Below are 15465 nucleotides of genomic sequence, written 5' to 3'. Positions count from 1 at the left end.
TACTGTCTGATGGGAGGTGTAGAGTAGGGGGTGTAATACTGTCTGATGGGAGGTGTAGAGTATGGAGGGTGTGATACTGTCTGATGGGAGGTGTAGAGTAGGGAGGGTGTGATACTGTCTGATGGGAGGTGTAGAGTAGGGAGGGTGTGATAATGTCTGATAGGAGGTGTAGAGTAGGGGGTGTGATACTGTCTGATAGGAGGTGTAGAGTAGGGGATGTGATACTGTCTGATGGGAGGTGTAGAGTAGGGAGGGTGTGATACTGTCTGATAGGAGGTGTAGAGTAGGGTGTGTGATACTGTTTGATGGGAGGTGTAGAGTAGGGAGGGTGTGATACTGTCTGATGGGAGGTGTAGAGTATGGAGGGTGTGATACTGTCTGATGGGAGGTGTAGAGTAGGGGGTGTGATACTATCTGATAGGAGGTGTAGAGTAGGGGGTGTGATACTGTCTGATGGGAGGTGTAGAGTAGGGGGTGTGATACTGTCTGATGGGAGGTGTAGATTAGGCTATCGAGGTAATACTCTCTCCCCCTCTCCTGCTCCTCCTGGTTGGAACACAGAGATCCTCAGCACCTGTCCTCTGTGGGCTTTGGCTGCCTCTCACATGGCGTTCCACAGAGTTTGTGGATCTTTACCTTGCTCCCATCACCAATTAACACACAATTTCCAAGAGCAAAATTAGTCTAAATTGCCCTCATTGGTCTGTGGTTGCAATATCTAGTGCTAGTCCACATGCTATGTTGACTGTAGGCTACAATAAGCAGCCAACTACTGACCACGCCTCACAGTAATTCATCCATTCATTGTGACGTTGCTCAGACCGTACTGAGCAATCCCTTAGTAGTTTGTGTGTGCCTGTGCAATGTTTATATTAGGGCCTTTATAATATGAAGATGGGTTAATGATAATTGTACAGATTGGTTTAACTCCAATACAAACATATGATTACATGGAATTTGTCAACTGACATTGAATGCTTCCGGGGACCCTAATCCAAACTGAAGGGATTTTTGTTTTTTGTTTTTTTGCAACATATTAAGTCCAACGTTAATCACATTTCATGGTTTTATACCTTCTTAGTCATGTGGAACCCATTAAGAGCTGTTTTGTAAACAGGCATGACATAAACATTATGTGTCTTATTATCAAATGAAGGATTTTGGCCCACCTTCTGAAATTCCTCTCTGCCTTGTGACGTCCACTCTAACAATGTCAAAGGGTCCTGGGTGCAGCGAGATATTTCCCCTCCTTTTTTTAAATGTCATCTAGCACTCATGATCCTGGAGAAACCCAAACCATGAGTGAGGTTCCAAACATAGCCTGGACTTAATGTGATAAGGGGAATGTTTGTGTCGTGCCACAGATAAGCTGTGAGGGAGACAGTGTGTATAGACTTGTTACGACTCTAGACAGTTCCTTGGTCTTGGAAACATCTATTGAAGAAATTAAAGAGAGTGACTGAGTGAGGACATGTTGTGACTGCTGGATCTATCTCTTTGCAGTGAAGTGCTGTCTTGTCAACTCCTACAGCATAAACATATTTGAGACCAGGCTAGTGAAGTGCTCCTAGATGACCCCTCAGTGTGGTATGTACTTTGCATTTTGGCAGCGCTCCTATACAGGTAACTGCCCCCCAAAAATGGAAACACTTGAGTAAATGAGGGATACAAAGTACATTGAAAGCAGGTGCTTCCACACGGGTGTGGTTCCCAAGTTAATTAAGCAGTTAACACCCTATAATGCTTAGGATTATGTATAAAAATGCTGGGCAGGCCATTATTTTGCTACCATGGCTATGTCCCCCTAGGATGACAATGTCCCCATCCACAAGCACAAGTGGTCACTGAATAGTTGGATGAGCATGAAAACAATGTAAACTGTACGCCTTGGCCGACTAAGTCACCAGATTTCAACCCAATTGAACATTTATGGGAGATTCAGGAGCGGCATCTGAGACAGCGTTTTCCACCACCATCAACAAACCACCAAATGATGGAATTTCTTGTGGAATAATGGTGTCAGATCCCTCCAATAGAGTTACAGACACATGTAGAATATTGAAGATGTTCTGGTTCATGGTGACCCAACACCCTATTAAGACACTTTATGTTGGAGGTTTCCTTTATTTTGGCATTTACCTGTACATGACCCATACATTAAGTGCATACATTTCACCCATACGAGGTGGTGGCGGAGGCCCATGTCACAGCTTGGCATCTTATAAGCACTGCCTAATGGGTAGCCTGGTGACAGATATGTTTGTTCCAAAGTGTGACAATGACCATATGGCAAGACAGTACAAACAGATCTGAGACCAGGCCAACTGATGGGAGCCACAGTGAGTGCCTGGCCTGCCAGGCCGCCTGCTCTCCCAGCATGGCCGCACCAGCTAGATGTGACATGGTAAACATACATTTGTATCCCTCCAATTAGTATGATATGTTCGGTTTGGTACGGTTCCATAAGACAGAAGGTTACTTCAGAAAAAAATGAAAGGAAGGACGTTGGTAGGGGAGGATAGGTGCGTTTATAAGGCAAACTTCTAGCAACCCAAAAGGTTACGCATTTGAATCAAATCCATAGACGTTAAAACCTGCAGCTATAACGATAGCGCCGACGTCATCCACGTAGGCCTATCGAAAACTCCCGATGGCGCATGAGGCCTGGAGTATTTGAATTTAAAGTGTGCCTTATTTCAGAATGGGGCTGAAAGGCACCAAAACATTGCTAAGGTTAATTAATGGTTTAAAGTGGCCGTAACAAGCAAAGTATCATGGTCGATGTAATCGTTTTCATCCTGCCTGAGCGAGTCATCTCCCGAGCCTCCTCGTAGCCTGCCGGCCCGAGATTGGTCTGTGTCAGCAAATGTACTAGTCAGAATGGATCACTATTTAATTAAATATCTTGATTTGTAGCGAACTTTAAAAAAAAAAAATCACAGTGGGGATTGAACTTGATCATAATAAACACATTTTAGACACATTTTAGACCCCCCCCCATTCTGGCGATCGTAATTTATATAGGCTTTCCAGGGCAGACCAGGGCTTCTGGCACTGCGAAGTTGCTACACAGTAGCCAACCAACAAAGCTTGTGACTGCACACTCCAGACCAGACAGGGGCCTGATCGAATCACGGACAACTTTAGCATTTTAGGTAATTAGCAACTTTGTAACCACTTACTACTTTTAAGCCACTTTGCAACTACTTAGCATGTTTGCTAATCCTTCCCCTAACCTTAACTCTTAACCCTAACCCCTAGCCAAGCTAACATTTTGCAAATGCGTAAGATATCATATGAATTGGAATTGGTAACATATCATTCGAATTGAAGAACGTAATATATCCTACCAAATGGGAGGACGGACATATCATACTAAATTGAGGAAGACACATTTACATTTACTATGTTACTTTGACCCCTGAGTCTAGGCTGGCTCTCCCCAGCAGCTGATAAGGCCTCTGGATATAGAGTGCAGATTAGGCAACCAGAACTTAATACTTACACCTCTGATGATTTACAGAGAAAACAGGCCAGGTTAGGGTAGAGCAGTAAATCATTTACACTGGAAAAAGATCTGTAGCCGAGGCTGGATTAATACTGTATATCTACACACTAAAAACAAATGGTTATTTATAGTGACAAATAAAAAAAAATTGGGCTCGTAACGATCCCTTTTTGATGCTATAAAGAACCATGCTCATATGGTTCTAAATGAAACCTTTATAATGATATAAAGAACCCTTTCGTAAGGTTTTCTAAAGAAAGAAAAAGGTTCTATATAGCACCAAAAAGGGTTCCACTATCATCATAACCCACGACTTCAACACCATCTTTAAGTTTGCCGACAAAACAACAGTGGTAGGCCTGATCACCGACAACGACGAGACAGCCCATAGGGAGGAGGTCAGAGGCCTGGCCGTGTGGTGCCAGGACAACAACCTCTCCCTCAATGTGATCAAGACAAAGGACTACATGAAAAGGAGGGCTACATGAAATGGAGGGCTGAGCACGCCCCCATTCACATCGACAGGGCTGTAGTGGAGCAGGTCGAGAGCTTCAAGTTCCTTGGTGTCCACATCACCAACAAACTAACATGGTCCAAACACACCAAGACAGTCATGAAGAGGGCATGACAAAGCCTATTCCCCCTCAGGAGACTGAAAATATTTGGAATGGGTTTTCAGATCCTCAAACAGTTCTACAGCTGCACCATCGAGAGCATCCTGACTGTTTGCATCACCGCCTGGTATGGCAATTGCTCGGCATCTGACGGCAAGGTACTACAGAGGGTATTGCGTATGGACCAGTACATTACTGGGGCCAAGCTTCCTGCCATCCAGGACCTCTATACCAGGCGGTGTCAGAGGAAGGCCCTAAACATTGTCAAAGGCTCCAGCCACCCTAGTCATAGACTGTTCTCTCTGTTACCGTACAGCAAGTGTTACCGGAGCGCCAAGTTCAGGTCCAAAAGGCTTCTTAACAGCTTCTACCCCCAAGCCATAAGACTGCTGAACAGTTAATCAAATGGCTACCCGAACTATTTGACCCCCCATTTTTTTTGACGTTGTTGCTACTCGCTGTTTATTATTTATGCATAGTCACTTTACCTCTACCTACATATACATATTACCTCAATTACCTGGACTAACCTGTACCCCCGCAAATTTTTTTGTTGTATTTTTTTATTTCACCTTTATTTAACCAGGTAGGATCGTTGAGAACAAGTTCTCATTTGCAACTGCAACCTGGCCAAGATAAAGCATAGCAATTCGACACATACAACAACACAGACTTACACATGGAATAAACAAAACATAGTCAATAATACAGTAGAACAAAATAAAACAAAAAGTCTATATATAGTGAGTGCAAATTAGGTAAGATAAGGGAGTTAAGGCAATAAATAGGCCGTGGTGGCGAAGTAATTACAATATAGCAATTAAACACTGGAATGGTAGATGTGCAGAAGATGAATGTGCAAGTAGAGATACTGGGGTGCAAAGGAGCAAGATAAATAAATAAATACTGTATGGGGATGAGGTAGGTAGATAGATGGGCTGTTTACAGATGGGCTATGTACAGGTGCAGTGATCTGTGAGCTGCTCTGACAGCTGGTGCTTAAAGCTAGTGAGGGAGATATGAGTCTCCAGCTTCAGAGATTTTTGCAGTTCGTTCCAGTCATGGGCAGCAGAGAACTGGAAGGAAAGACGACAAAGGATGAATTGGCTTTGGGGTTGACCAGTGAGATATACCTGATGGAGCGTGTGCTACGAGTGGGTGCTGCTATGGTGACCAGTGAGCTGAGATAAGGCAGGGCTTTACCTAGCAGAGACTTGTAGATAACCTGTAGCCAGTGGGTTTGGCAACGAGTATGAAGCAAGGGCCAACCAACGAGAGCGTACAGGTCACAATGGTGGGTAGTGCATGGGGCTTTGGTGACTAAACGGATGGCACTGTGATAGACTGCATCCAGTTTGTTGAGTAGAGTGTTGGAGGCTATTTTATAGATGACATCACCGAAGTCGAGGATCGGTAGGATGGTCAGTTTTACGAGGGTATGTTTGGCAGCATGAGTGAAGGATGCTTTGTTGCGATATAGGAAGCCAATTCTAGATTTAATTTTGGATTGGAGATGCTTAATGTGAGTCTGGAAGGAGAGTTTACAGTCTAACCAGACACCAACGTGTTTGTAGTTGTCCACGTATTCTAAGTCAGAGCCGTCCAGAGTAGTGATGCTGGACGGGCGAGCAAGTGCGGGCAGTGATCGGTTGAATAGCATGCATTTAGTTTTACTTGCGTTTAAGAGCAGTTGGAGGCCACGGAAGGAGAGATGTATGACATTGAAGCTCGTCTGGAGGTTAGTTAACACAGTGTCCAAAGAGGGGCCAGAAGTATACAGAATTGTGTCGTCTGCGTAGAGGTGTACCAGAGAATCACCAGCAGCAAGAGCAACATCATTGATGTATACAGAGAAGAGATTCGGCCCGAGGACTGAACCCTGTGGCACCCCCATAGAGACTGCCAGAGGTCCGGACAACAGGCCCTCCGATTTGACACACTGAACTCTATCAGATAAGTAGTTGGTGAACCAGGTGAGGCAGTCATTTGAGAAACCAAGGCTGTCGAGTCTGCCAAAAAGAATGGGGTGATTGACAGAGTCGAAAGCCTTGGCCAGGTCGATGGATACGGCTGCACAGTAATGTCTCTTATCAATGGCGGTTATGATGTCATTTAGGACCTTGAGCGTGGCTGAGGTGCACCCATGACCAGCTCTGAAACCAGATTGCATAGTGGAGAAGGTACGGTGGGATTCTAAATGGTCGGTAATCTGTTTGTTAACTTGGCTTTCAACCATAGAAAAACAGGGTAGGATAGATATAGGTCTGTAGCAGTTTGGGTCTAGAGTGTCACCCCCTTGGAAGAGGGGGATGACCGCGGCAGCTTTCCAATCTTTGGGAATCTCAGACGATACGAAAGAGAGGTTGAACAGGCTACTAATAGGGGTTGCAACAATTTCGGCAGATAATTTTAGAAAGAGAGGGTCCAGATTGTCTAGCCCGGCTGATTTGTAGGGATCCAGATTTTGCAGCTCTTTCAGAACATCAGCTATCTGGATTTGGGTGAAGGAGAAATGGTGGGGGCTTTGGCGGGTTGTTGTGGAGGGTGCCGGGTAGTTGACCGGGGTAGGGGGAGCCAGGTGGAAAGCATGGCCAGCCGTAGAGAAATGCTCATTGAAAATCTCAATTATAGTGGATTTATTGGTGGTGACAGTGTTTCCTAGCCTCAGAGCAGTGGGCAGCTGGGAGGAGGTGCTCTTATTCTCCATGGACTTTACAGTGTCCCCGAACTCTTTTGAGTTAGTACTACAGGATGCAAATTTCTGTTTGAAAAAGATAGCCTTAGCTATTGATTTAGCTATTGATTTAGACAACAGTTCTCAATTAATGCAAGACACTCTTACTCACGGTTGCACAAAAAGAGCTGTGAGCAAACCATGTCCAAAAATATTCTAATGAGCCACAGCCCCTACATTTGAATTATCACTAAAATAGGAAATAACAATTTTCTGAACTGCAAAGAACCATTGAAGGGCTCAAAGGGTTATTTTAGTCATTATGGTTCCACATAGAACCACCCCCTTTCCCAAAGAACCCTTGGGGAACCCTCAATGTGTATTCTTGGACTAAAGCACCTTCGATGGAGAATCTCCATTGAACATGCTTCTTAGTCAAGGACTAGGCCTAATCTATCTGTGTCCAGGAATCCGGCCCTTGGTGTCTTGTAAAATCAGTTAGTCTGACAATCACCTCTTTACAGTCATAGTGAGGAATAGCTTTCTCTCAGAAGACTCAGACTCAGATAAGGCAAAGTATTGTCACTTAAAATTGACTTAAGTCAATTAAAAACAAATCTGTCAACAGGGTAAGTAAACTGAGGCTAATTTGTAGTGGTTAAGAGTTATAAAATACCATTAATGTCACCCCATTGTCCAATGGCTTTTCATTAAAGAGAAATAGAAGAATAAGGTCAAATTGGTGCTTGTCATGAACTACGTTCTTCCAATAGTAGTCTCTATATAAAAAATGTGGACTTGGTGTGCAAAGGCTCATAGTAACCCGACTTGTTGTGAGACACATTCTCCGCCATCCAAGCAGGGTCAGCGTTGTTTAAAAAAAATCTTGACTGTACAACATATGGACTGTGCGCAGATGTTGTACAGTTATCATCCCCATAAAGACATGTCTTTGTCTGGACGACAGAGGATGGTCTCCTGATCCGGGACAGGGGCCAGGAATGCAAGGAGCCGTCAATAATCAAATCAAATCAAAGTTTATTTGTCACGTGCGCCGAATACAACAGGTGTAGGTAGACCTTACAGTGAAATGCTTACTTACAGGCTCTAACCAATGGTGCGGGGAAAAAAGGTGTGTGTGTGTGTGTGTGTGTGTAGGTAAGTAAAAGAAATAAAACAACAGTAAAAAGACATTTGAAAAAAGAGTAGCAAGGCTATATACAGACACCGGTTAGTCAGGCTTATTGAGGTAGTATATACATGTATGTATCGTTAAAGTGACTATGCATATATGATGAACAGAGAGTAGCAGAAGCGTAAAAAGAGGGGTTGGCGGGTGGTGGGACACAATGCAGATAGCCCGGTTAGCCAATGTGCGGGAGCACTGGTTGGTCGGGCCAATTTAGGTAGTATGTACATGAATGTATAGTTAAAGTGACTATGCATATAAGATAAACAGAGAGTAGCAGCAGTGTAAAAGAAGGGTTGGGGGAGGCACACCTGTTCAGGAGTCTTATGGCTTGGGGGTAAAAACTGTTGAGAAGCCTTTTTGTCCTAGACTTGGCACTCCGGTACAGCTTGCCATGTGGTAGTAGAGAGAACAGTCTATGACTGGGGTGGCTGTGGTCTTTGACAATTTTTTAGGGCCTTCCTCTGAGCCCGCCCAGTGTAGAGGTCCTGGATGGCAGGCAACTTTGCCCCAGTGATGTACTGGGCCGTATACACTACCCTCTGAAGTGCCTTGCGGTCGGAGGCCGAGCAATTGCCGTACCAGGCAGTGATGCAACCGATGTTGCAGCTGTAGAACCGTTTGAGGATCTCAGGACCCATGCCAAATCTTTTTAGTTTCCTGAGGGGGAATAGGCTTTGTCGTGCCCTCTTCACGACTGTCTTGGTGTGTTTGGACCAATCTAGTTTGTTGTTGATGTGGACACCAAGGAATTTGAAGCTCTCAACCTGCTCCACTACAGCCCCGTCGATGAGAATGGGGATGTGCTCCGTGCTCCTTTTCCTGTTGTCCACAATCATCTCCTTAGTCTTGGTTACGTTGAGGGATAGGTTGTTATTCTGGCACCACCCGGCCAAGTCTCTGACCTCCTCCCCATAGGTTGTCTTGTCATTGTCGGTGATCAGGCCTACCACTGTTGTGTCGTCGGCAAACTTAATGATGGTGTTGGAGTCGTGCCTGGCCATGCAGTCGTGGGTGAACAGGGAGCACAGGAGGGGACTGAGCACGCACCCCTGGGGAGCTCCAGTGTTGAGGATCAGTGTGGCAGATGTGTTGCTACCTACCCTCACCACCTGGGGGCGGCCTGTCAGGAAGTCCAGGATCCAGTTGCGGAGGGAGGTGTTTAGTACCAGGGTCCTTAGATTAGTGATGAGCTTTGAGGGCACTATGGTGTTGAACGCTGAGCTCTAGTCAATGAATACCATTCTCACATAAGTGTTCCTTTTGTCCAGGGGGGAAAGGGCAGTGTGGAGTGCAATAGAGATGGCATCATCTGTGGATCTGTTTGGGCAGTATGCAAATTAGAGTGGGTCTAGAGTTTCTGGGATAATGGTGTTGATGTGAGCCATTACCAGCCTTTCAAAGCACTTCATGGCTATGGACGTGAGTGCTACGGGTCTGTAGTCATTTAGGCAGGTTGCCTTTGTGTTCTTGGGCACAGGGATTATGGTGGTCTGCTTGAAGCATGTTGGTATTACAGACTCAATCAGTGACATGTTGAAAATGTGAAGACACCTGCCAGTTGGTCAGCACATGCCCGGAGCACACGTCCTGGTAATCCGTCTGGCCCCGCAGCCTTGTGTATGTTGACCTGTTTAAAGGTCTTACTCACGTCGGCTACAGAGAGCGTGATCACAAAGTCGTCCGGAACTGCTGATGCTCTCATGCATGCCCCAGTGTTGCTTGCCTCGAAGCGAGCATAGAAGTGATTTAGCTCGTCTGGTAGGCTCGTGTCACTGGGCAGCTCGCGGCTGTGCTTCCCTTTGTAGTCTGTAATAGTTTGCAAGCCCTGCCCCATCCGACGAGCGTCGGAGCCGGTGTAGTATGATTCAATCTTAGCCCTGTATTGACGCATTGCCTGTTTGATGGTTCGTCGCAGGGCATAGCGGGATTTCTTGTAAGCTTCCGGGTTAGAGTCCCGCACCTTGAAAGCGGCAGCTCTACTATTTAGCTCAGTGCGAATGTTGCCTGTAATCCATGGCTCCTGGTTGGGGTATGTACGTACAGTCACTGTGGGGACAACTTCCTCAATGCACTTATTGATAAAGCTAGTGACTGATGTGGTGTATTCCTCAATGTCATCGGAAGAATCCCGGAACATGTTCCAGTCCATGATAGCAAAACAGTACTGTAGTTTAGCATCTGCTTCATCTGACCATTTTTTTATAGACCGAGTCACTGGTGCTTCCTGCTTTAATTTTTGCTTGTACGCAGGAATCAGGAGGATAGAGTTGTGGTCAGATTTACCAAATGGAGGGCGAGGGAGAGCTTTGTACGCGTCTCTGCGTGTGGAGTACAGGTGAGCTAGATTTTTTTCCCCTCCCAATAAGCACTCTTTAAAGAGACAAGAGACAGACAGAAGTCATCAACAGTAATAAATCAACTAAAATCACATGGGCAAATTCTAGAACATTCTAGAATTCTTCAAAATACTGCTGTTATATGGGTTCATGTGGACTGAGTGGACTCCGTACAGTGAAACCTGTTAACCCATGTATTTCACTCGGAATGGCTATGTCTTGCTAATGATAATATAATAATATATAATAGAAATGGCATATATTAACATTATATTATTATTTATTATATTATAGTATAATAATAATGATATAATAACAATATTGACAATTTAGCAGTTTTGTCCAAAGCTTCTTACAGTCATGTGTGAATTCATTTTATATACGGGTGGTCCCCGGAATCAAACCCACTACCCTGGCCTTGCAAACGCCATGCTCTACCAACGGAGCTAAAGAGGACCACAAAATGTATAGTAAACATGAGTAAGATATTGCCTCCTAATTTACAGTATTGTGCTACAGGCAGCCATGTAATACAGTTCAGCTGGTGATTCTGTAGATCCGGGACCGCCGGTGTATCTTGGGTGAATCCTAAAGGGCACCAGATATCCCTTTCTAGGGCCACGGGTTTATGCGAGGCTGTGTCTAGTCTTGTCCACCAGCCGGCTCCACAGCAATTACCCTGGGGACGAGGTTATGCTGGTAAAAGTAATGGAATGTCTAAGGAATTGGGTGCCATTTGGTGTGATTCCTTGGTTCCCTCATCTGAACTATCCTTTTCAGCAGTAATCCTTTGCATTAGCATTATGTGTCTCCGTAGAGCTGATGTAAACAATGTCTAGAAGAGAATGCATTCTCAGTCTACTTTCCTGGTCAAAAAAAAAAGAGTTTGATACAACATACAGATAAACCACAGTATATTGAATTTTCCTTAAAGAAACCCATGTTGGGTTTACGTAACACTTAGGCCACTAGAAACTGATGGAACCAGTGATACGGTGATGAATGGCAACCAACTTTGAACATTCAAAGTTCACAATACTGATACAGACTAAGTCAACTTTCACTTGCTGGAAAAACAAGTTCAAAGTGTCCCAATTGAATCTCAGCCTATCATGTGTACACTCATCCCTTTTAGAATGTGGGATGATGTTTTTCCGTTGAGCGTAGTCGAGCCTTCTGAGGTCTTATTTTAATTGACAGATCCACTTAATTCACCCTTGCTGACTCTGCTTATGCAATTATCATCTCCGGGTTTGTTGTTTACGACTGATGATCACATGAGGCTGGTTCTCTTGCTGTTTCCCCTATTCATGTGTACATCCTTCCTCACGAGTTCCATCCAGCCTCATAACATGAATCGTCTTATTTCATAGTTCGACTCCGCCAGCAAATCTCTTAGGGCTTTGTGCACTGATCTTCCATCAAAAGTTCTCAGAATCAAAATGCATAATAGGTTGTACTTGGAAGACGCTATGTGACACAGATGATTCCAGGAGATGAGTAACTGGGTCTTTAATCATGTGATGTAACATACCCTAGAAAGGTATGGTTAATTCACGCACGCACGCACGCACGCACGCACGCACGCACGCACACACACACACACACACACACACACACACACACACACGCACGCACACACACACACACACACACACACACACACACACACACACACACACAGTTGGATAAGTAGTTCAGCACCTTAATGTGATGTACAAGCATGCTCAACAGCCTAAAATCTCATTCATTACCTATAACCAATTCCATGTAAGGGAATTCTCAAGATATTTCAGAATTAGACCTACAGATCCCAAATGAGCATTTCACAGATTCATCATTTTGATAAGGTGAGAAAACCAAGAATGGTTTATGTTCCCCAGGTCTATGGTACCTTGACCTGTATAGAGAAGTGATGTAAAGCCTGTAGCGCCTAGAATCTGTCCCCTAAACTAATTTCCATGGCCTAATTGAGTCACTCCAATCAAATCTCACTGCTGATTAACACTGTGTGTGTGTGTGTGTGTGTGTGTGTGTGTGTGTGTGAGTGATTACAAAAGGAAGACCATGTCAGATCTGGGGAGGGTGGAGAATCAAAACAACCCTGAAAAGCAATGCTGATACGATCAGGTCAAATCAGCAAGGCCCAAAAATGTGTCACTCTCACATGCTAGTACTACAGAAGCTATCTCATGCTATTTTTTGTTGTTGTTCCTCTCACAAAGTCTCGCTTCCTAGAAATGGCCCAATAATCAAATAATGTTGTAGCTAAGTGATGGGACAAACACACATGGGGAGACACAAATGAAAATGTATCCAGTCATTCCTTAATTCTTCCACTGTCACACTGTCAGGGTGTGAGTTGGGGTATTATATATTCTATTATTGGTATTTCTATGTTTTGGCCGTGTAGGGTTCTCAATCAGGGAGAGCTGTCTATCGTTGTCTCTGATTGAGAACCATACTTAGGCAGCCCTTTTTCCCACCTGTCTTTGTGGGTAGTTGTCTTTGTTTGTTGGCACTATAGCCTTTAGTTTCTGGATTGTTGTTGTCAGCGGCATAATAATAAAAGGAATATGTACGCTCACCACTCTGCACCTTGGTCCAGTTAATTCGACAGCCGCGACATCCAAAGTCACCTGATCCATCTAGTCGTATCTTTATACAGATATGGAGCTGAGGCCATAAACCTCTGGTACATTCTACCGAGTGAGTTCACTCCTCCCTCCTCACTCCTAGGAGAACAGGTCTCCATGGCATTCTCTGACTGGAAGACATTCTGAGGAAGCTTGTGGGATGACAGGGCTGACATTAAGATTCTAATTGGGTTGACTTAATTCATTGTGGGTAATGTGTTAGAGGACATGTTCTTTTGGGGATTAAAGGTCGCTGAAACATAACCCTTTGACCAGCTGGTGGGCAAAGACAAGTTGTAGGAGTAATGGTGAAAGCATGTAGCCAAACCCGAGGGTTTGTTGTAATCTAATTGACCTCCTACAGTCGTATGAACAAGTTTGGGCACCACTGACAATTTCCATTTATAAATAATTGGGTGTTAGGATCAGCAATTTCATTTTGATCTATCAAATAACTGATGGACACAGTAGTATTTCAGTAGTGAAATGAAGTTTATTGGATTAACAGAAAATGTGCAATATGCATCAAAACAAAATTAGACGGGTGCATACATTTGGACACCCCAATAGAAATATCATATCAATATTTAGTAGAGCCTCCTTTTGCTAATATAACAGCCTCTAGACACTTCCCATAGCCTCTAATGAGTGTCTGGATTCTGGATGAAGGTATTTTGGACCATTCCTCCTTACAAAACATCTCCAGTTCAGTTAGGTTTGATGGTTGCCGAGCATGGACAGCCCGCTTCAAATCATCCCACATATTCTCAATGATATTCAGGTCTGGGGACTGGGATGGCCATTCCAGAACATTGTACTTGTTCCTCTGCATAAATGCTTGGGTAGATTTTGAGCAGTGTTTTGGGTCGTTGTCTTGTTGAAATATCCAGCCCTGGCATAACTTCAACTTTGTGATTCTGATTTTTCAACATTATTCCCAAGAATCTGCTGATATTGAGTGGAATCCATGCGAACCTCAACTTTAACAAGATTCCCAGTACCGGCACTGGCCACACAGCCACACAGCATGATGGAACCCCCACCAAACTTTACTGTGGGTAGCAAGTGTTTTTCTTGGAACGCTGTGTTCTTTTGCCACCATGCATAACCTCCCTTGTTATGACCAAATAACTCAATCTTTGTTTCATCAGTCCACAGTAACTTATTCCAAAATGAAGCTGGCTTGTCCAAATGTGAGTTTGCATACCTCAAGCGACTCTGTGGCGTGTGTGCAGAAAAGGCTTCTTCCGCATCACTCTCCCATACAGCTTCTCCTTGTGCAAAGTGCGCTGAATTGTGAACGATGCACAGTGACACCATCTGCAGCAAGATGATGTTGTAGGTCTTTGGAGGTGGTCTGTGGGCTGTTTTTGACCGTTCTCACCATCCTTTGCCTCTCCGATATTTTACTTGGCCTGCCACTTCTGGCCTTAACAAGAACTGTGCCTGTGGTCTTCCATTTCCTCACTACGTTCCTCACAGTGGACACTGACAGCTTAAATCTCAGCCATAGCTTTTTGTTGCCTTCCTCTAAACCATAATGTTGAACAATCTTTGTTTTCAGGTCATTTGAGAGTTGTTTTGAGGCCCCCATGTTCCCACTATTCAGAGGAGAGTCAAAGAGAACAACAACTTGCAATTGGCCACCTTAATACCTTTTCTCATGATTGGATGCACTAGTCTATGAAGTTCAAGGCTTAATGAGCTCACCAAACCAATTGTGTGTTCCAATTAATCAGTGCTAAGTAGTTACAGATATTCAAATCAACAGAATGACAAGGGTGCCCTCAATTTTGCATAGCCTATTTTTCACATCTGATTTAATTTCATACAACTTAATATTGCAACACTAAAAATCTTTGTCTGGACAATACCCCAGTACTCAGCTTTTATTAGAAAATGAAAGGCATGCCACCGTGATCATTTTCTGTGACGACAGAGTAAATTATTATGCAGCCTCAGAGGGGTGCCCAAACTTTTTCATACGACGACTGTATGTACAAACTTTGGGTCCTTGAAAAAAAATGTATTTTCTTCTTGAATGCTTGGATTCATGTATTCAACCCCATGACTAGAATTTGAAACAAGAAATCATTCGACTTCATAAGCGTTTCAACAATGTATTTTTTTCTCTCTCTCCCTGTGCAGGCGGGTGCTTATTAATCTGGTATGACGTAACCCATAAGCTTTGTTAGTCAACAACGTTCACATTGATAAGTTAAAGTGTTTATCCACTGAATTATTGCACACAGGAGGTATTGCAGAGACAATACCCTTCATCAATTCCTATGAATTTATTTTGTCAGGTGTGACATCTGAATTTGATTAGGCTGTTGATTAGTGGGTCACACTCACTTAATCATGGCAGATGCAGACCATTCTATTCTTATTCAAAGTCCCAATTGGGAACATTGGCATATAGTGCATTCGGGAAGTATTCAGACCCTTTGACTTTTCCAATATTTTGTTACTTTACAGCATTATTCTAAAATTGATTCATCAATC

Source organism: Oncorhynchus clarkii, chromosome 7, assembly GCF_045791955.1.
Source record: "Oncorhynchus clarkii lewisi isolate Uvic-CL-2024 chromosome 7, UVic_Ocla_1.0, whole genome shotgun sequence".
Lineage (NCBI taxonomy): Eukaryota > Metazoa > Chordata > Actinopteri > Salmoniformes > Salmonidae > Oncorhynchus > Oncorhynchus clarkii.
This window is presented reverse-complemented; position numbering follows the sequence as displayed.